The sequence below is a fragment of the Ursus arctos genome, unplaced genomic scaffold (assembly GCF_023065955.2).
Source record: "Ursus arctos isolate Adak ecotype North America unplaced genomic scaffold, UrsArc2.0 scaffold_13, whole genome shotgun sequence".
Lineage (NCBI taxonomy): Eukaryota > Metazoa > Chordata > Mammalia > Carnivora > Ursidae > Ursus > Ursus arctos.
This window is the reverse complement of record NW_026622797.1, coordinates 24,466,799-24,490,389: the sequence shown is the minus strand read 5'-3', so window position 1 is coordinate 24,490,389 and position 23,591 is coordinate 24,466,799.

The following is a 23,591-nucleotide window of genomic DNA, read 5'->3' as shown; positions in this document are numbered from 1 at the left end:
TTCCTTTTCTTCTGTTGCTATGGATGAGCCATCTGTGCTCCAAAGGCTACTCCCTTTTCTTTCTGTAGTTGATCAATCCCATCCCTTCTTGCCTAGTCAGAGACATTGCCCCAGCATCTCTCCCTTCTCTGTCTCACAGTGTCATTGATAGGCAATCTATTGGATTATTCTGATCAGCATAAAAACATGCTACTATTTCTTCCATCCTTAGAAAAAAATCTTTTCTTCCCTTCCTATTTGCCCCCCAGGCCACAACTCCATTTTTCTTCTCCCTTTCATAGCCAAATTACTCAAAAGCATTTTCTACATTCACAACACTAATTCATCTCCTTTCATTCACTCTCGAACTCAGATTCAGTCATGTTGTGAAATAAAGTGGTCAATCTTCAGTTCCTATCTCATTTGACTTATCAGCAGTGTTTGACACCCTTCCCCCCTCCCTGGTCACTCACTCATTTTTGAAAAACTTGCTTCACTCAGTGACCAGAATTCAGTCTTCTGCATTCACTTGACTTCACGGTCTCTCCTGAATTTCTCTTGCTCATTCCGCCTCATGTCCCTGATATTTACTTGTCGAGCTGCTACAGGCTTAAGATCTTGGATATCCCCTTTCTCTTACCTACACTAACTTCTGCGAAGGTCTCTTCTAGTCTAATGCTTTAAATGCTTTTACATGTTGACCATTCATCAATTTCTATCTCTAGGCCAGCTAATTTTTACTGAATTAAAGATTAATATATCCATTGGCTTTCTCAATGATAAGCAATCAGCTCACATTTACATGTTCACAACTCAGATCCTGATGGTTCCCTCTCTTCACCCTATTAGACCTCAGTTTCATGTTCACTTCCTCAAAGCAACATTTCTCCATAGGAAGGAGATCACAAAGAAGTAATTAAGGAAAAAAAATAGGTATAAAGGTTTTAAGGGACAGAGATGATAGAGGATATATACAGGGAAAATCCTATTAAAGTAAACCAGTGATATTTACTGGTTTACATAGACTGGAGATGCCACTAATCTCTTCTACTTGCCAAAATATCAAGCTTAAGGGTATAAGGAGAATTAAGAGCCTATAGCACTGTGGCTAAAAGTATGGGATTTGGAATCAGAATATTCCAACTCTCTTTGAGTGTCCGTTCGACAATGACGCTATCTGACTCACAGAACTTCTGTGAGAATTTAATACTATGGTATACGTATTAGAGGGTAAAACCTTAGTAAATGTTTAATGTGTGATGGTAATGATGATGACACCCTGCATTGGCTGTATACCAAGCAGAATACTCCGGGACACAGAGGCAAAAGGACCTAATACTGCTTCAGAAAGTTTAAAATTGCTTCACAAAGAAGGAAATATTTCAGCTGGCCTTTAAAGATGAGCAGGGATTGTCATGGAGCTTATGGATGGTAGGTACAGAAGACTAAATGAGCATGTTCAGAAAATGTTCTAAGGCAAATGGAGTTTGAGTGGGATGGGAAATTATCTGAAGTTGGAAATTTAAAAAATATATTCTCTATGCTAATTTTAAAGCCCAAAATGTTGAATGAACATATTTCTTTAAATGGTTATAGCATCTCTTTATTCTTGTTATAAAAGAAATGAATACTTTTTAGGGAAAATCTGAAAAAATATAGAAAGTATGTATGTATATATATGTGTATGTATATGTAAGTGTACAACACACATCTGTTATAAATATGTATAATTTATAGCTGTCCTTTCTAGAGTTAATCTCTATTTTTTTAATATTTCAATATTTCTTTCCAGTCTTTTTCCTATATCCACATGCATTTTTATATAAATAGATTATAATATGTAAATGTATTTGAATTCCTTCTTTCACCTTAATATTCTATAGTAAATACACTTTGCGGAGTGTTTGCAATGTGTCAGACTTTGTACTACTTGTTATGTATATTATTTCTAAATGACTATGCCTTTGGAAATATCATGACAAATTAGAAAGCTGAGATTTTTTTCATAGAACTAAATAAAGTATTAGAATCAGGATTCCAACTCCAATCTGTCTGACTCAAAGGACATCCTTATGACTTTTAAAACCTTCATAATGGTATTTAATTGCTACATTATGATATTTCATTATTACGAATATACTATAATTTACTTAAATATTTCTCTATTATTGGATAATTAGGGTGTTTACAACTTGTCACTGTTATAAATAATGCCAGTAATGAACATCTTTGGAGTCTATGTTATATCTAGTATTTAGGGCTGATGTATTACAACAGTTTCCTAGAATTCATTATTGGGTCAAAAGGAATGAACCCTCAGCATATTGACATTTTGCTTTCCAAAAAAAAAATCCATGGCATTTCTGGTATTCTACAAAAGTTTACTTTAACGAAAATATTCCCTGCCTTGATTAATGGGCCACAGATATAGTGCTTTATTGATCAGCTTATAATGAATTCACTATCATAAATGACTCAAGTGCAATACATTCTCTATTCAACCTGCAATTCGTAAAACAGTTACTGGCCAGAATAAAAATAATTTAAAAAAATGGATCTGATTGTAGGTGTAGATAAAACCCCAGGATAATATAAATTGATGAAAAACAGAAAAATACTCCAAATAACAAAAACTGTAATAATGACAATAAAATCAACTCCAAATCTCTCTTTCCAACCATCTAAATGTGTTTGGTTTCTGAATAAACAATGTGTTATTTTCTAACAAAGCAAAGTCTGCCCTGTGCATTTTGTGAGGGATGAATGTTACTGGGAGGTGAGACTTTGATCACCTTTTCTGTTTCTAGGACATGCTTGTTCATTGGCAGTAACCGAAATTTATCCAAATAGACTTTCAAAGCTCCCAAGTGTTCTAAATTTATCTCACTCAATTTCTTTGGTTTAGAAACTAGTTTGGAAATCTTACAAGGCCAACTTGTCTTCAGTAATTTCTAGTGCTTCTTGTTTGGGGCAGGCTAGAAAAAGCTCTGAAAAGCTGCTAAATTTGGTGCTTGGCAGAAACCATAATACACAGGGAGAAATACACGAAGTGTAAAACCTAAAATATCAAATCTCTTTGACATTTCAAACTAATTTCAAATGTACAGAGATGATAAAATCATAACATCTGCATAAATCAGCTGTGTGGACAACCTATATTAAAGAAAGAAAAAAAGGAAGTATTAATGGGATCTACACCAATCATTTTATAAATCTAATGTTTGCATATGAATGGGGTGATTTAGCCCAAGGGAAAAAAGTCTATATATTTTTTTCCTACGGATTAAAAACAGTGTTGGAATGTGCCAAAAATGAATGTTTACTGAGTGGACCTACAAGAAAGTCTCATATTGGGGTAAGAGATAGAATTGCTTCCGGAAGACCTGGGTTTAAGTCCTGGCTTTGCACATGCTTACTGTATAATTTAGGGGCAATTTACTTGAATAGTCTGCATCTTAATTGCTTTATTTGTAAAATGGAAATAGCAATATGTACCACCCTGAATTGTTCTGAAGATCAAAATGAGACAATGTTCATGAAAACACTGCAAACCCTCTAAAACTCTATCTAAATATGAGGTGCTATTTTTTAACTTTGTTAATTGTAGATTAAACTAAGAGTTCCTGAGATTAAGTGAGTGTGAGGTTCTCATGAAGTTTAAACATTTTTTTATCCTTTGAATTTGGCAAAGAGTACTTGTTAATTAGATTGGGATGTTGTATACGATTATCTCTTAGGTATAGAAGCTTAGATAGCTGGTAATAAATTATAATTGCTCCTCCCCACACATTTCCCCCTTCTTCCAGTCCGTCACAGAGGAAATGCAGTTTTATTATCCAACTGTTCTTTTCAGGTGGCAGGAAAGGGGGCAGTGAAAAATGATTTTTCTTCAATAGCATGGATCTGACCATGGCTGTAAGTACAAAAATGATACATGAACAGATAATAAAATGGCAGAATTCTAGGGATATATTTAGACATTCTACTCCCTCCCCCACCCTAACAAAGTAATGTAACTATGAATAGAGAGAGTTTGGCAGAGATAATACAGTAAGAAAATGACTGTTCAGTGTTTGGGGAAATTCCAGGCAAATTGGATATTAAGGGAAAACCCATAGATAGGTATTTGAATCCAGGGCCACTGCTAGTCCTTAGGCTCCCAAGCCAAGTTCCTTGGAAGGATAAGTCAACAGTGTCCTCTGATACTCAGATGTCCTTTCAAAGGCAGTATGTGCATGGCCAAGAGGAGATTTTGACTATGCTTCTGCTGCCTTTGGCTGGAGAGCTCATGTTACTACTAGTAATAGGCTTTTATTCAAATATCTGTCTGTGAGTACTTGCCGTCAATGGAAATTGCTAGTGAGTAACAAGGGGATGGATTTGGCATTGCATTCTGAAGACTGGAACAACTGCTTAGTATTTATTCTGCCTCTAAACCTGTAGTTCAAATATTTGTTCATCAGCCAGATAACTTTTCCTTGGTAAATATATTTACGAAACCAACTTTTAAAAAAATTTTGTTAATTTGTTGTCTTCCCAGACTTTTGACCAGCCCTTTTATTTCAGGATTGAATTTCCTATGTAAATATGAATTAAATGTTATCTTCTTTCACTTTGGGAATACAAGATTTCCCTTCTCTATTTTTTACAATAAAAACATATTCTAATTTTAAAAAATTCTAGCCATACAAAAGCTAATGGAAAAGTCATTGTTTAATGGGTATAGAGTTTCAGTTTTCCAAGATGAAAAGAGCTCTGGAGATTGCTTGCACCACAATGTGAATGTGCTTAACACTACTCAACTGTACACTTAAAAATGGGTAAGATGGTGAAATTTTTTGTTACATGGATTTTATCAAAAGAAAATTTGTTTAAAAATTTTTGTGAAGTTAATGGAATAAGAATGAAAATCTCCCCTTTATCTATCCTCAATCCTACTTTCCTTCCCAAGCCTGGTTGGTCTTTTGCGTAGTCTTTCATAGCACTGTAACCTCTAATGCAGTTATAGACTTTGGGAGAGAGGCAGGCCCATTTTGATCAAAACAAGACTTCTTCACAAAGAATCCCATTAGTAATAGTGGCTAACAGCTCCACTTTTTTAAATGACATCATCTCACAAGTTATTGCAAAATGAATACATTTTTCTGTTCACATTACTTTGGTGACTGATTCATTTTTATTCAATGGAGACATTTTAAGATCATATGAAAGAGTCACAGAAAACATCACTAGGGTTTTCCCCTACTAGGACAGCCCACTCAGAGACCCAGGAGCACCAGCAAAGGAAAAGAACACTTATTTAAGCTTGTCATCTAATTAGTGCATATTTTCTTTTAGATAGTGTCCTCATCCCCATATACCTGTTTGTTCCACATTATTGACGAAATACTAGCTACTTGGGTGCCCGTCGGCCTGCCTGGGGTGGATCTGCCTGAATAACTGTTGCATGTCCTGTTCCTTGTTCTCTGAGTCATCCCTTCCCCAACTGTGTGTTTTTGCCAAGACGGTGCACAAACAAGTTGTTCATTGTTTAATCTGTCAGTGGGGCCAGGGCTTAAAGCTTCTAAGAGCTTCAGGTATTCAGTTCTACGCTCTCGTTCTCATCGTTCCTTTTTAAATGTTTTTGACTTCAGAGAGAATGTCTTCCACATAATTTTCTAAAAGGAAAGATCTCTCTGTGTAAATTTCCCACGAGAATAAAATATGTATTTTCAGTTCCCTTTATTTGTTGCCAGAGCACATAAATATTGGAAGATGTGGTTCGTACCTGTTTTGCCGCAGTTGTGCTCATTAGATGCTTGGTGTGAGTGAGAAGGGTGATGTGGCTGCTGGGGATGTTACTGGACTTTAGATGGCATGTGGGAGAACCACATGGGAGAGGAGAGAGGAGGAGGGAGGGACATGCTACTCCTTATAGCCAGACCAAACCTGGAGCATGGTGGGCTTACCTGGCATCACCTTGACTTCAGAGCAGGGGGCTTGGAATCCCAGGAGCTGGGTGAGGAAACCTGAAACTGCTTCCCTCATTAATTTAATCATATGTATTGTGCTCCTAAGACTTCTGTAGGCAATGGGGATTATAGCAGTGAGAAAAAGAAAACTGGTCTTTATGGAACTTACATGCTAGTTGGGGTGACAGACCATAAACGATCAGACAAATCAACATGAAGCTATTATGTAGTGATACCTGCTAGGAAGAGAAATAGGTTGAATAAGGGGACTGAGAGTAATGGGGGTGCTATAGAGAGTGTTCAGGGAAGGCCATTCTGATGAGGTGACGCTGAATAGACACCCGAATGAAGCGAGGGAAGGAGCTATGGGTTCCCTGAAGCGTATCAAGAGACTCTGAGATGGTGTGTGTCTTCCAAAACTCAAATGTTGAAACCTGATCCCCAATGTGGTGGCATTTGGAGGTGGCCTTTGGACATGATTAGGTCATGAGGGGGAGCCCTTATGAATAATATTAGAGCCCTTATAAAAGAGAACTCAGAAAGCTCCCTCATCCTTCCACTATGTGAAGACACAGTGAGAAGACAGCTGTCTCTGAACCAGAAAGTAGACTCTCACCAGACACCAGATCTGTTGGTGACCTGATCTTGGACTTCCCAGCCTCCAGAACTGTGAGAGATAGTTTCTGTTGTTTATAAGTCACCCAGTCTATGCTATTTTGTTATAGCTGTCCAAATGGGTTAAGACGGTGGGAACATAGGAGTAACAAAACTTTGAGATTAAAGCAGAACAGGAAATTAACAGTGATAGAAAGTGAGATTGGAGAGGTAGCCTTGTGGGCCCTGAAATGAGCATTGCTTTTGTTCTAAGACTGATAGGAAGGTGTTGGGAGGTTATGAGCAGGGAAATGACTTCTCTCTTTCACAGGACCACTCTAGCTGCTATGCAGAGAAGGTGCGGTGGGGAGGGTCGGACTTGAAGACACCATGGATGCTCAACTGGGAAACGAAGGTGAGGGGTAGGGAGAGGAGTATTGCAGTTGCTTCAAATGTTTAAAGTGCTTTTATGAGTAGGAAGGATTTTTTTTCTTTTTTATATCCTCAAATAAAATATGCTGAAGTTATTTTAAAAAAGAGAAATTTTAGTTCAATTCAAAGAAGGACCTACTCTAAATTTACTTTTTCTCTGAATACAGAAGTAACAATTTTTTTAGAAAGTGTGTAAGGAAAGAGTAAAGTATAAATAAAATATACTACTCATAATCCCACTGCTCAAAAGTAACTATTAACACTTTCTGTAAGTTTCCAGACTTTTTTCTGTGCACGTGAATATCAATTAAAAAATATTTTGTGTTGTGCAGATATTGTTATACTGTCCTGTAACTTAACTTTTTACTTACCAATATACCATGAAATATTATATAAAGTATAATTTTAAAAGAACTGCCCAGTACTCTTATAAACATGTACCATCATTCATTATAACCATTTTTATAGTTGAGCAATCAAGTGGTTTTTCGGTTTTCTTTCTTTTTTATTATTATAAATAACATTGCAAAGGACAACCTGGAATATGCATCATGACGTATATCTTTGGTAATTTCCTTTGGATAGATTTTTAGGATTACCTGATTTAAAAAGTATGCACACTTTAAAGTCTCATGATTTACATTGTGAAAGTTTGTACCAATTTCACACATCTAGCAATTAACATGTTTCATTGCTTCCCGGTTTCTTGTCTGAGAAAACTAAATATGGAACAAATTCCATTAAGAGGAAGTGCGTTCCATGTTCCTTAGGTGTTGGAAAGTTACTTGGATGGGATATTATCCAGGGAAATCTAGTTGAGTATTTGAAGTGTCAGTGAAGTTTCAGAATTCCTTTCCAATTTAAGAATGGAGGTAGAGGAAAAAGAGGGAGGAATGTTGAATAATTCTGTTGCTTGTACTCTGTTATACATAGATGAATCGGTTGATTTTGGTGATAATTCACATGAAGCAGTAAAAAAAGAAAAAGTAAAAACAACAGTGGGGTACTTGTAAGAAATTTTCTACAACTTGTTGGAGGTTGAAATTAGCAAAGGCCGAGTAGGATAACTGAGGTTGGAGATGTGTTTTAATTAATAGACACTCAATGTAAAATAAACTTTATATAGATGAAAAGAAGGGAACTATGAGTTGTTCTTAGACATTTCTACGTGTAAAACATAGCAGCACATAACCCAAATATTACCATCTCCGTGATTTATCTAGTCGTCTATTGATTTAAGTATGCATTAGTTAAAAATATGAAACATACTAATTCTAGGTAGTCTGCTTGGCTTGGGGGCTACAACATCAAATAGAACATGATTTCTGCCCTAATGAACTCGTAGCCTACAGTGGGAGGTGGGCAAGTAATTCGGTAACTTCGGTGTAATGAACACTACCATTAATATTCCATACCATACATAGCACATTATGGCACACAGTGGAGAGATATCACCATACAAAGGTTCATGGGGAGTAATCATGCCTAATTTCAAAAAAAATATATATTCTGGCCTAAGGATTGGGAGATCTAAGTTTACGTTCTCTCTTGGATGCTATCTGGTTGGATGAGGCAGGGGTGGTCATTTAACCACATCTAAAATAAATAGGAAAAATAATCATATGGTTTATTTTTTAAATTGAATAGAACAGCATGTGCGAGCAACTAGCACAGTGAAAGGCATGCACAAAAGCTTAGTAAATGTTAGTTAAATCATTGAGACATATGAATAGTTTGATAGAATAGATCTTCCCAAGAAGTAATTTCATGCACAGCCCACCAGAAAATCACAGAGTGAGACAGTATTTATTGAAACTGGAAATAGATTCTTTTGCTATAACCAATGCATTTTTGCCAAATAGTATATCCTACATAAATCTGAGGTTAAGATCATGAATTGTATATGAATTTTCATGAAGTTAAGATGCAAACTCAGATGGATCACAATTGGATAGAACTCAGGAAGTCAAATAAAAGTTTTCTATTCATAGCACACACTGGCAGGAGGAATTTCTCTTTGCTAATTATCTCATGTCCTGAGCAGCAACACAGAGATGATTGCTTTGTGCCTAATGATTAGGAAGGTCAAGTTAAATTTACAGATAAATAGAGGGAGCATTCAATGTGCCAAAATACCTCTTCAAGGAAGGACAAAAGTGCTCCCAAGCAGTGAACACTTAATAGAAGTTATTGTAGGGTATGTCTGTGGGGGAGGTGAAATTCAGGACGTTAGCCTCTCTGGAGATGCTTCTCTGTCCTATTCCAGACTGACTTCTCCCACATGACATTAAGTCTGACGAACAGAGGAAGCTGGTGCTGTCTCCCAGGCACTGCATGGTGCACTGGGGACACAGCAGTGAACAAAACTGCCAAGTGCTGGGCGTTGTGAAGCATGGAGTCTAGCAGGAAATACATATCTTTAAAAATAAGCACCAAGAGAGGACTTTTATGCAAGTAGTTTTATGCAAGTAGAAGTCTAGGAAACTATGACAGGCTCTGGTGTAAATTGTACCTGGTCCGGAGTGCTTTTGAAACATGGAGTGAGTGAGCTCCAAGAAGTATCTTCTTGTAACATTGTGGTCAAAGAGATTATTTTAGTTTTCACATGGGGTGGTGGTATAGCAGTCAGCAGAACCCTTCATGCTGTTCTGTACGAAAAGGACCTGAGCTATCGATTTTGACTTAGTGTCAGTTCCACCTTAGATTCCCCCAAATAAATAAAACTAAGTGACAAAGGGGAAAATACTCAACTTCACTAGTAAACGAATAGACGGAAATTTGAACAAGTCTTTCTTGAAACTATCAAATTAAAGATTTAAGTGATCATATTCAGCGCAGATAGCCGTCGAAAAACACTCTCATGGATGGCAGGAGTGAAAATTGGTATAATCTTTTTTAAAGAGATTTGGAACTATGTATCAAGAACCTTAAAAAACCCCATCGTCTTTGATCCATTGATTCTAATTCTAGGACTCGATCCTAAAAAAGAATCCAAAATATCGGGGAAAAGATCATTTATACGAATATGCTCATTGCAGAATTATCTAGAACACTGAACTCATGGAAATAACCTACATGTCTAACAACAGAATTACTGATTAAATTATGTGCATCTCCATGGGATGTGGAGGCAATAAAACTGATAGTTATAATGCTTTGTTGTAATGTTAAGAAACAAGCTTGCTTTTGGTTTCCCGTGAAAGAAGCAACTCCTAACGCATTTATAACGTGCTAGCATTTATTTAACAATTCAGCACATTGTGCCATGTGACATCTAGTACTGTGGGTTTTAGTATTTAAATATGCACTGTTAATTAATACGATCGTAACTATGTCAAACAAAATAATAAGCCCCAAACTTCGCAAAATCAAAAAAGACTGGAAAGAAATCCACCATTTTGTTAACAATGGTTGACTCTCAGTGGAGGGATGTGTGATTCTTTCCTTCCTTTCATTTTTCTTCATTTTCCAAATACCAAAATTAGTGTATATTACTTTTAGAATGGACATATGGACATCGAGCCTGAGGAGGGTTATTTTCCCCCCCTAACTTTTCTGAAAAAGCTGTCCTGTTTTCTGGTCTGTTGTCCTGGGAGAAAAGAAAGCCTGAAGCACTGACTTAATAAATAGGCCTCTCATGGTTTAAGAAAGTCAGAGACCCATAGAATCTTAGGGTTGAGAGGTCACTAATTTCAAGTCAATACCACTTTTTCAGGAACAAGAAGACAATTGTTGAGTGCCTACTATGTGTAAAACCCCCTTTGCATCAGTTGCCTACCTGCTTTCCACAAGAAATTCCTATTCATTTGTCCTAGAGAGGATCAAGCCTCACTTCCCTTACTTCCGTGTCTTCGGCTTTCTTCAGTCTCCCCCCTCCCCTGCTCCAGGTGACCTGGGCTCAGGCCTCTCCTGTCTGTTTCAGAGGAGATTCTTTGCTGAGAGCTTTTTGAGGGCAGGTGTTGTATCCCCAGCCACTGGCACACAGTGAACATGTAGACCGTTGAATGAATAAGTGAATGAGTAATTATTGAAGGCACTATTTTAGGTGCTCTGGAAAGACAGAAAACAGGATGAGAAATGGTATTTGCCCTTAAAGATTTTATGAATAATTGTAATGTAAAAAGCTAATTAACAGTGCATATTTAAAAACTAAAAAAGACAGCAATTGATGTCAGATGGTTCAATGTGCTTGTTAAATAAAGGGTAGCATGCAATTAATGCTTTAGGGGTTGCTTCTTTCATTGGAAATCAAAAGATACTGGGAAAGTAAGATACCAAATGGCTCAGATGTACTTTTTCATGATTAAATTATGTGGTTTTGTCTCATGATTTTTTAAAAATCAGTAAAACAACGGACTGTTAATAATGATATCTTCTGCATACACAGATTTAAGAAATTATCAGGAATCCTTTTGTAATTTTTTGTCATGACCAATTTCCCAGTTCATTTATAGCTGAACAAGTGTCAGAAAATGTAATGTCTTCCTTAAAATAAGTTTCTTTTTGGTGAAATTGTGTGGCTGTTAGTCTTTATTAGTTGTTGAGTTATCTACCCCATAGGTTGATAGGGTATCAGAAAGCTCTTCAGAAAGCTTAGGACTGGTAGGAAAGAACTTTACTCACATTAGTAAGCATGAGTGTCCTTTTTTTTAAATCTAGAAATTGCATGTTCTCCTGGATGGGCAGAAATGGGCTGCCCCTGTTCTCTTCTCTTTGAGGGAGTTTATACATTACTGCAGCAGTGAACAAAGGAGATCTTCTTATGCACTCTTCTCTTCACTGAGTGGATGACTTGGCAAGTTTTCTAGATTATGTCAGTTTACCATCCTTTCTCCTTCAACATACAGGTACATGTGCTAAGGGTAGAACTTTCCAACCTTTCTATTGTTCCTCAATGTAAATAATGTAAAAAATTCAAATTATGTTAATTTTTTATTTATAGAAAAATGTATTCAATTTTTACATCTTCTTTAGTCTGTAAGCATAGGCCACAGCCTCTCAGAGCCCTGAACAGATGGTAGCAGAGTTCAGCTATGTGGAACCTATACCTTGGGCTTCCTGCTAGGATGGATAGGGCACAGTGTAGGCTGACTGTATCAGTCTATAAATATCTCTGAGTAATATAGATGTAGACATTTTTCGTTACACAAAAGGATATTTATAACAAACACCATCTATCAAAAATTTTGATGCTAATTGTAAACCAAGAAGAATCTAAACATTTGAATGCTGCCTAGGAAAATGTGTCTATGGTCAAGCAGTTACAGAGAGATATTAACAAAGACAATTTGTTTCTAGTATAGTAGAAAATTGTAAAAAGTGAATTTTATGCAATCAAGACACTGAATGACTATAAAGTAATCATCAATTATGCATAAAGTTTAATATTTTATCATAGCATGTACATTAGGATGGCAGTCGGTGTCTCATGTCAAACTTCGGGAAAATGGGGAATTGTTGCAACATGCAGAAGTCCTGAGAGCTCAGGGGAGCACGATGGTAGAGTGGGAAAGTTGTTTTTAGCAGAAATCTGAGAACATCTAGAATGCTGGGGACACTGACAAACTAGACTTCCCTGTGGAGGAACACAAGGTTGATTGAGATTGGACTCTGGGCTACCTAAGGTCAAGAGGAAGATTCAGTGCAGTCCTTGATAAGAATTTTTCAGCCCCTCAGTAGCTGCCACATGGCAGAAGGAGTAGCCCGCAAACAGTATTTGTTTCCAAAGCCAGAACTCAGGAGGGTGGGTGGAATATTAGGGAGGCAGATTTTGATTTACTATTTATGTAACCTATGTTTTGCATGCTACTCTAGGACACAGCATGATGTAGTGAAGAGTCTGATCTATTTCCAAACCCTGTCTAGATCTGATTCATGATGGCAATATCTACCGTTGAGGCCAAAGTTTGGTCAGACGCACAGAGGAACTTGATGATTTTATGTCCTTCTTTTCCACCCCAGCTGTGGTCTGGTCTTGTTCTCTCTCAAGAAGGAATCTCAGCCCTGGTGTGCTGCCTAGGGTCAACTGGCGTCTTACCCTCAGTGCAAGCTGAATCAGCCAATGTTACCCTGTGATCTTAATGTCTTACACAGAGATCTGTTTTATTTTTTTCTTTTCTTCAGTGCACTTACTGCTTCAAAGGACTCAGTCTATTCATTGAGTCTATCAGAGTCCACTGGGCTAGAGGGAAACATGGAAGACTGACAATGTGCTCTATTCAAAATGGCCTTATGTCTGACACCCACTATTGCCTTTGGGTCAAATTTATGTTTCTTGACTCACTCTTCTATTGGTTAGCCTGACCCCACTGCCTCTACTGGCTTGACAAGCACATCTGAAGCCTAGGGTTGCTATAGCTCAGTGCTCAATTTAAGACTCCTGCTACATAAAGAAAATGTTTTAATAATTAGAGTTAGTCTCAAGGGGAATGACGTAGCTCAAGAAAGAATAACCTCTTTCCAAAGGAAACAGGCACACAGAGGCTCAACACCCATGTGAAGGATGTGAGGAAAATAATTCTATATGAAGGAAGGGCAGAAGTGTAGGCTAAGTCTCCAATAAGGTCCTTCTCATCTGTAATGTTTTATGGGTCTCTGGGCAGTTCTGTCACTATGTTAGTACCCCTGACAGGGTTACTAAGATACCTACAAGCAGCAAGAGTGAGAAGATTGAACAAATGTACACAGGTGCATACACAGGCTCATGAAACCCCTGTATAATGCCCTTTTGTCAAGAACTGGCTTGCTTATTTCTTTAGTTTTCTCTTAGGGATTATTTAACACTGTTAAAAGATGTTCAGCAGCCTTTAGTACACCCAGTAACTTAAATATAGAAGGCACTAAATATGTGAATAAGTGAACCTGGAAGATTGCCACTTTCCATTCGTTTACTACCTTACATGACAAGGTATCTTGTTAAGAGTTCATTTGCCTTGCCTTTTCAAATGGAGGGCATGGTTCATGGCTAACCTTTTCTTACTCGTGACTCTCAGGGATTCTAGTTTTTTGCCCAGCCTTAGAAGATGCTAGTTAATGATTGAAGTCCACCATTTCATCCAGGACAGGTTGTAATGCTCACTGTGCTTGATCTAAAATGTCTCTGCTATGATCTCTGAGACCTGGGAAGGTCATTTTTAATGTGTAAGAATAAGAATTTTGAGTTGTGCAGAATTCTGAATTTTTTTTTTCTGTACCACACGGCTCAGAAGTAAAATGGTTTAGATTAAAATAAATGGAACAAGAAGAAAGAAGACCCTGAATTCTCATTCCAATTCTACCAATTTCTAGCCATATGGTCTTGAACCAATTAATTCACTTCTTTTGAATCTCTGTTTCTTCATCTGTAAATACCATTCAAATTGAGCTAGAGTGGTATTATTTGCTTACTGGAGGACAAAGAGATGTTTATGTACTACACTCTGAAGGTCAAACAGACGGGATTATTTTAGATTGAAGGCGCATGTGTAGGAGTCGTGCCTTTTGTAAGTCGCATAAATCCCATGGGGTCTAGCACCTTGCTGTGCACCCAGCAGGAACCCAAAAAGTCTTATGATAGTGATAAGTAAGGTACCATAAAATAAAACCACGTTTAACACAAAGAGAAACCTGGGAAAGAAAAACAAAAAAATCTAGACTTCATTTCTAGATACTTTGTGTGACTTTGGGTAGGGCACGTTACCCCTTTCAGCTCTTTGATCAACTTATGAAAAGAACCAAATGCTCACAAAGGAGGGGAGGGATATAATAGGAAGAGTAAAAATTGTTGAGCCAATAGATGGGAAATACAGCACTCTGAAATGCAGGGCATCCTGAAATTCCTGGCTCCCCACATCGATGTCCCTCAAAGGGATAGAACTCCCATAAAAGCTGGTGCTGGACAATGCTTGTCGAGGCATTTATAGGAGTTGTTTAGGATACATGGTATGTTTGAACTGGGAGGGAGCTTAGAGATATTTTAGGCTAACCTCTTAATTTTGTAGGTGGGAAAGTAAGTCTCACAGAAGTTATGTGAATTCTTCAAAATTATGTAATTTATGAGAGGGCTAGAACCAGATTTGCAAGGCTGTGAGCCATTGGGGAATTTGTCTCTCTGTTCTGACCTATTTTGCTTATTTTTTAGTTTAAGTGACAGAAGGTAATTTTATTTTATGAATGTCTTAGTTTTAGATGGCCTTCTTAATGCCCTTTCATTTAATTCAGTAGAAACAAAATGAATCTAGAAAAGAATTAATTTCGTAAACATATTGCCAGCCAGGTGCTGTCCATGGCTGGGCATTGGTTTTACAAACTTGCCGCAAGGTACGTGCTGCCCTTGGAGAGGTTTCTTTTTCATTACTTCACATTGTTGATGTTTAGCAAGCTTCTTAGTCACGAAAAGACAACACATTGTAAAGATATACACATATATAAGAAAGAGGAGTTTGATTCATGACTCATTCTTATAGCAGCCTTGATGCAGCACCGGCCAAAGAACAGTTTCCTCCTTTGGACATTAACTGCTGTCAATTTCTTCTTTCATGAAATAAACAGATTCTGTCTTAGAAATTCGCTTTCCATCTGTGCATGGATGTGGAAAAAGGTTTAGAAAAAGACAGTGCTCGTAATAGCACAGTCCGGAAAACTGGGTGTCAAAGTCAGTGCTGTGTCAGGATGGCTCCCCATGCTTCTTGTAATGTCTTGAAGGCTCTTAATCCTTTTGCAAACACTTGCTTGGTTGTAAGACAAGTCAAAGAAGAGCAGATGATGTCTCAGCTGAGAAAGAACTTGTGGTCACTTGGATAAAGTACAGCAAAGAGAACTGTCTCTTAATAATAATAAAAAAGAAATTTTCATTTAGGTTTGGTCTAGGAAACATGCCCCCTTTGAACTCTTTTTTTTCCTAAAAGCAAAGTGACCTCCCCCCCCCAAAATAATTACGTGAACAAAGTGATGGCTTTCTGTGCTTAAAGCTACTGACTTCCCATTGATCTCCTTTTACATTAAAATTTCCACATACATTCTGCACAAGCGAGGAAAGATGAACTGAATCCCATCTGACACAGGAAGACAAAGGACAGGCAAATGAAAATTGTCCCAGGAGAGCGAATAATCTCTCCAGTGCAGCAAATGATTTGTTTCTATCCTATATTCTGACCCTCCCAAAATCTGATTTCCAAAACAAATTAATCTATCCCTGAAAAAAGAATACCAACTTTCCAACTGGCAATTACAAAATGCCCCAGTCTGCATGCACCAGATGAGTGAGTGTCTGGGTTATGGAAACAGAGATACCCTCTTCCCATGTGATGTTTGTGTTGATAGGCTCTGTTTGGAAGATTAATTCTCAATGTCATCATTCATGAATTACAGGGAATGAAAAACAGGAGGAAGGAAAGCAGTGAAGGATGTGCTAATGTTATGATGTTTTGATAATATTTTCAAACCCTAAATTTTTCTACCAATCAGACCATGTCATTTAAATTTAAGACTGTAATAACATTGGCTTACAGAAATATTTTCACTTGTGTGACTTCACCCATTCTCGATGCCAGAGTTCAAAAGGGTGTGTAAATAAGGTGGGAGGAGGGACACTGTATCACTGACCACCATCACCAACAGCAAAAGTAGCTCAAAACTGTTAAGAAGTCTAAGTTGAGAATGAGCTGAGGCTTGTGAAAAATACTAATTAATACAAAAATGACTTCAGACGCAATATTGAGAGAAAGAAGAGTAATGGAGACCTAGTCATGGCACAAATAGTGTAACCTTAATGAATGTCACAGAGAAAGCAGAACTAGCTAATTAGTTCTATTGACATCTTCTCGGAGATATCAAGGATCTTCACGTTGGAAAGTCATGAACGCACATCACTGTTATGATTGAACTGAGGCCTTAAACTGGTAAAGTGATGGTAAGGAGATATCTTTTAAAAATCATGTTAAGTCTCTAAACTCAGAAAAGTACATTTTTGGAACACAAAAATTTTTAATATTGCCTCACAAAGTGTGTCTGATATGGAAAACTATGGGCAATGCCTCCCCCCCTTCCTGGCAACTCTAGAAAATAAAGAGAAGATGATGACCTTAATATAATTTTCTAAAGACTTTCTAGAAAATTATACTAAGCATATCAGCTTGTTTTCATGACTTGGAAGTATTGGGAGTAGAAAACAATGATAATTAGAAATCAGCACTGACTTATTAAAATAATTCGTGCCAAAATAAACTCATTGCATTTTTCTAGTCTTCAGTCCTCAGTGTGAAATTTAATGGAATATTAGGTTATACATGTAGAAATATGTGGAACTCAAGTCAGGGGAGAGCGTGTTTATGTGAATTCATAACTGTTTGAAGAGCTGCGTGGAAGAAGGGTCATAAAATAATCTATGCTCCATGGGGAGGGTCCCTATGGGTGTGCAACAGGAGTCTGTACTTGGCTGGCACTGTTGATTATCTTTATTAACAAGTTCAGGGAAGAAGTAGGGGTGAGTCATGTTTACCAATTCTCTGTCATTCACCAGACTGGGTGATATATGGAGTCTATACTGTGTGGCTGAGGGGGGCAGGGCTTGGGACTCAGAGGTGAATTTGAATTTCAGCTCCATTTCTGTCTCCAGTTGTCTGGCCCTTGGCCTCCAGTTGCCTCCTTTGCAAAGTAACCACCTGGTAGGTTTGTGAAGATCACATGAATTAACGTACAGGAAGTGCTGAACTTGTGCCTGGCACAAGCCAAGGTCTTTTTCTCTTCTCTTTCTCCTTTCTTGCTTGGAATATAGGTTTCTAGAATGAATTTAACTGAGTCAGCTAGTGGCTTGGTTCGCACAGAATTAGAATCTTAGCTAATGACTGCCATCAGTGCGTGAAAATCTGCATCACTTACGTGCACGGACAAAGAGGACCTTGTTGTTTGCGAGGCTCAATTCAAATATCACTACTTGTAGGTTCTAGCTTATTTTTTCAGTGTTTCTACTTGGCAGAAATTCACACAAGTCCCTGGTATGTGCTATTTCCCCTTCTTTCTTTTCTTTTTTAAATTAAAAAAAAAATTATTTTTAGATTATTTATTTATTTATTTGACAGAGAGAGAGACAGCCAGCGAGAGAGGGAACACAGGCAGGGGGAGTGGGAGAGGAAGAATCAGGCTCCCAGTGGAGGAGCCCAATGTGGGGCTCGATCCCAGGACTCTGGGATCACGCTCTGAGCCGAAGGCAGACGCTCAACAACTGAGCCACCCAGGCGCCCCTCTTTCCCCTTCTTTCTACACAAAAGCTAACATAACTTTCTCTCACAAAAGGTGCCATGTGCGCTGTTAAGCATTTTGCTTTTCTCACCTAACGGTGTATCCTGGCATTGATACCAGGAGAAGTTACTCCTTCTCTGTAATAATCCTCGTCACTTGCCCTAGGTTTTGCAGGGTCAGTAGGAGCTTGCCAGGCAGATGGTGGAGGGAGTGGCTTTCCAACACGAGGAAACTGGATGTGTCAGGACCCAGTTATTCAATTTTTTCAACAAATCTTTATTTCTTAGTACTTTATATGTGCCAGACCATAGGCTGAATATTTTTTGTTCATTATGTCATGTAATCCTCATCACAACTTTATGAGGTAAATAATATCATTACGCTCATTTTACAGATGAGGAAGTTGAGGTTAGAACAACTAAGTACGTCATCCGAGGTCAAAAAGTTACTCAGTAGAAAAAGTCAGTTTCAGAGCCAGTGTGTTTTATTCCAGAGTCATGTTCTTAATCATACATTCGACTTCCATATACAGGGCAGGAAATGATCAGAGAGGGTTCTAGATGTGGGGACAGCACTGTAAATTCCCCCAAGGGTGAAGGAGCATGACATGTGGAGGAACTGAAGCTCGTCTTCTGTTGATGGAACTATGAGTAGTACCAGTACTTGTATTGTAGGAGCAAAGTAGGAAACGTGGCAGAAGACGAGGCTGAAGATACTGTCATGGCGAGGGATCAAGAACCCAGCAGGTGTGCGGCTGAAATCCTGTTTCTTGTGGTTGGGCCAAATAGCAGTGTAAGCATCCTCAGCCTTCAGTGGGGACGTCATGGAGAAACCTGCTTCGTCAGGCCCTGAGGCTGGGACTGAGACAGAACACGTAGGCTGCAAAGCTACAGGTGGCATGGTAATTTGCCACAGGAAAACAATGGACTTAAATGTGCTTTGTGGGTAACCTAGAGTGGGACCTGGGATTCCCCGGACAGTTCAAGGGTGACTGGTGTACGGGAAGCTCTTGTAAGCCCTAGATCTGGCTCCTGCTGGGTTAGGGCAGCATACTGTGAGTGGATCTCTTCTTTCTGGTGAATACCAGTTGTGATGGTCATGTATCACCAAGCATTTGCATTTTAATCCCTTTAAATTGATTCAGTGAGGGAAGCTCTTCCCTTTACAGTGCCTGGCAGCCTCCATAAAATCCTGTGGTCACATTTAGATAATAAAGAGACTTACCTTTACTTTAAGTCACCAAACACTATCAAATTGGAATCATCAAGACGTCCCATGTAAAATTTGCTATTAGGTAAGGGGAGTAAGGTTGGCTTCTTCATTCTTTCATCATGCGGTGATTTCTACTTCTCTTCCCTCTTTGGCTACCTTCAGATTCTGAATCCCTCCCATACTGGGGATGAGGGAAAGTGGAGAGGAAAAGTCCTCACTCACCTGACCCTCTTCTGATGATCGGGCATTACCCTCTGTCTGCACTCGGCAGGTGGGTGAAAGGAGCTCATTCTATCATGGACACTTTCATACATTCGTAGAAGACGTTCCTCCCCGCCTCACCCCCAAATCAGTGAGGGTCTTTCACCTGTACTTCCTCTTGAGAAAACTTAGCCTGATTACATACTCATCCCTTAGTCCCGATGCATCCGGCATAAGCTCCAGCTCCTGCCAACACCGAGTGACCCTCTGGACGCTCCTCCCGCAGGGACCTATGAAAGCCCTTTGCTGGCTCACCACTGTGCTGACTTCTGCATGCTTCCCTCAGTCTTTGGTCCACACTCATATATTCCTGTCCAGCATGGCGGGCCTGCTTCCCCATCTCAGTACAGCAGGCTCCTTTACATCTCTGTAGGGGACCAGCCCATCTTGTCCTTAGGGCTTTGGGTGGGAGTCAGACAGCCCCTAACCTGCAGAGGACAAACATTAAGTGCTTGGAGTAGTCCTAGTAAAGTTGCTTTTCTTCAGTATGAGTTAGGGTCAGTCTCTTCTACTGTTCTCTCCAGAAAATTCTTCTTGAGTTATCACCTGAACCTCTCTGACTAGGTTTGAAGTTAGGGCTGTCTCCTGCTCTCTTGGACCAGAGGTGGGGCGGTTGTGACTCAGAGCAAAGGCTTCTTCAAATAAATCTTCTCCTCTCCAAAAATTCTCTTCTAATCTCCAGCTAGACCCTTTTATACTTTAATGTGGTTGACACATCTAAGAGTCATCTAAAGCAGACTTTAGCCTCTTACTTTGAAACATTTTTACTTCTTGGTCTATTTCCCTGTTTTGAAATGTGCCTGGGCTGAATCTCTATTTTAATATCAGGTACATCATAGATATTCTAACCAAAATGACATCTTTTCCCTCTGCTTTATTCAGAGTGCTCTTTTTTAGAATACCCATATGACCGCATGACTCTCCTGCTTTGAACCCCTCAATGAGGACCCCGGCAGGGCTGCAGCGTAATGAGGAAGACAGAAGCACGCAAGTACACCACAAGTCCTTACAAAATCGGATGTATAGAATGCTGAGGCGGAGAATAAAGGAAGAAGAGGTGAGTGGGGAGGAGCCAGGCTCTCTGCCCCCCAGCCATAGAGCAACAACATATAACCAAGAGGATTAAAAGCATAACTTCTGACCCCACAGCGCCTGGGTTCAAATCTCAGCACTGTCACCTACTAGCTAATTGACCTAGTGAAGTTACTTATTCTTTCTGTGCCCTGGCTTCCTCATTTGTAATGGGTATGATAATAGTTCCTGCATAGAGATGTTGCATTAAAGGAATTACTGTTTTTGAAGTGATCGGAAAAAATGCCTGGCATACAATAAGTACTACCTAAAATTTCCTAACTAAATATAAAATGCCACCCTCTTTGTCTACAGGTCTTAGATCTCTGCCCTGACTGACTCAGAATTACCCTTCGTTATTCAGTGTAGCCGTGCATCTTGTCTTCTGAGAAGCTTTAAATAACCCTAAACATTCATTCAGGCATCCCTTTTATGTGCTATCAATGTATTATTGTATACATGCGAATATCACAATTGCCCCACTGTATTGTAATTGACCTCTCTCCATAAGCGAGAAACATTGTATTGAAAGCAGAAACCACATCTTAATCATAGTTGTACAACCAGACTATTGGATACCCACTAAATATGTGAGGAATGGATAAAAAAATGAATGAGCCATCGAGAAATACTGATAGATAAGGAAAAAATTACATACTTGCAATTTGATATTTTTCTTTCTTTCAAGATACGAAGTCTTCTCCAGTTGCTTAGATATCTCACAGATTCTACATGACATCATTGTCTCCCAAGTCATTTGTAAAAGAAGGAAGTTTGGAGATTCATCTAAGATTTAGATTTACTGGGGCGCCTGGGTGGCATGGAGGTTGGGCGTCTGCCTTCGGCTCAGGGCGTGATCCCGGCGTTCTGGGATCGAGGCCCACATCAGGCTCCTGCGCTGGGAGCCTGCTTCTTCCTCTCCCACTCCCCCTGCTTGTGTTCCCTCTCTCGCTGGCTGTCTCTATCTCTGTCAAATAAATAAATAAAATCTTAAAAAAAAAATAAGATTTAGATTTACCAGTGAAGTTTGATTAATTATTCCATCTCAGTATTTTCCACTTTTATCAAATATATTGAAAATAGGATTCAATTCAACAAACATTTGCTGAGTGTCTTTCTGGGCAAATCAACATGGCAGATACAAACATGAATAAATTATGGCCCCTGACATCTAGGAACTTATAGTCTAACAGAGAAGACAGACACATAGGAACTTTTAACACAGGGTGGAATATAACAAAAGTGAAAAGACTGGGAATTCTAAAGAAGAGGGATTTCATTTATTACCATTTCTTTTTAAACATTTATTTTTTAAAGTGAAGTCTTATTCCCAATTACTTTGTCTTTTTTGATTTGTTATTAACTTTTTTCACCTCTCGAAGTTAACTATATTAATCGTGCCTGAAGAACAATTTCTTGATGATATAATTCACACAGAAATCAAACACCTATTTTACTACAGTCCTTTGTTTCCCTTTTTCTAAATGCAGTTTTCTCATCTTTTGAATGAGCCTAGACTAATTGGTAGAGCATTTGGGTTCAATGATAGGATATCAGTGATGTCAGTGTAGAATTTTAGAGCTCAAAAGAAATTCAGAGGTCATCCAGTATAAATTCCCTCTTTCTCTTCTCTTCTTTTTTTCTTTTCTTTTCTTTTCTTTCTTTTTCTTTTTTTACTTTATTATTATTATTATTATTATTATTCACAAAAATCTGAAAGTGGCCTAACTTGATAAGCAAAGCTAGTTACTAGAACAGGCAAAAGAAACTCTGACACCGTGATGCCCAGTACAACTATTTTTTCCATGAATATCACGCTGCTTCTAGAATAATTTTAGACTATAGGAAATGCAGTCCCGGGGAAGATATTTATAACAAGTCTCTGGCTCATTTAGCATGCCGTTGTTTGGGGGTATCCAGCTGCACACTTTGTTCTTGTCGGTAATAAATTATTTCCTGACAATTTGGTTGACAAACGGGATCCCAGCCCCAGTGATTTGCACACATCTTTTAAAAAATGATCAGGTTAACTGTTCTAAATAGGCTTTTTGTCCTTCACTTATCTTCTAGCATGAAGAGAAGGAAGATTCAAGATCTTCAATAAGAGTGTAAATCACTCACAGACAGACTTCTGTTTATATAACATTTAGGGTGAAGGTACCCTTTTATGAGCCTTTGTAATCCAATGGAGATTCTCGGAAAGCCACAAAATCTCTCCTCTGCCCTGAAACTAGCTAAGTTTGCTTTTCTAACTTCCCAGTGGGCGAGGATACAAAGTATGTGGACATTTCAAATGTTTGAAAAGCAAAACAGAATCAGGAGGTGGGGGTGGGGAGGGGAATGTAAGGTTGGCCAATAAGGATTCTTTTACAACTCATATTTCTCTATTGAAAACTGAGATTTCTGGTCACATCAGGGCAGAATAATTGATAGCAGCTGCAGATGGGAAGGTTTGAGCATGTATCTCCCCAGGCAATATTTTTTTTGGTATCCTCTATGGTATGTTGTAAAGTATAGCAGTTCAATATTGAGCCATAGTTTCTCTCCTTAGCTAAGTAGACTAAAACTGTTTATTCATGTTTCTTCACAAAATTTGCCTTGTTCTGTGTTCTTCCTTAGCCCACGTCTGATGGCCATGACATTTGTCTGTCATCAATGTTAGCGATGTGGGGAGGACCCTCCTGCAGGTTGTGGTGAGCAGCAGAAAGTGCACGCACACAGAATGAAGACAGGCTGGCACTATCTTGGCGACAAACGGGCCTCTTGAAGTTAAGATCCCTCGGCCTGATTAGGGAGGAGAAATCAGGCTTCACGGAATGGCTTCTCTCTCAGCCGCCATTGTTAATAATAGCAAGACAATGCACAGCAGGTTGA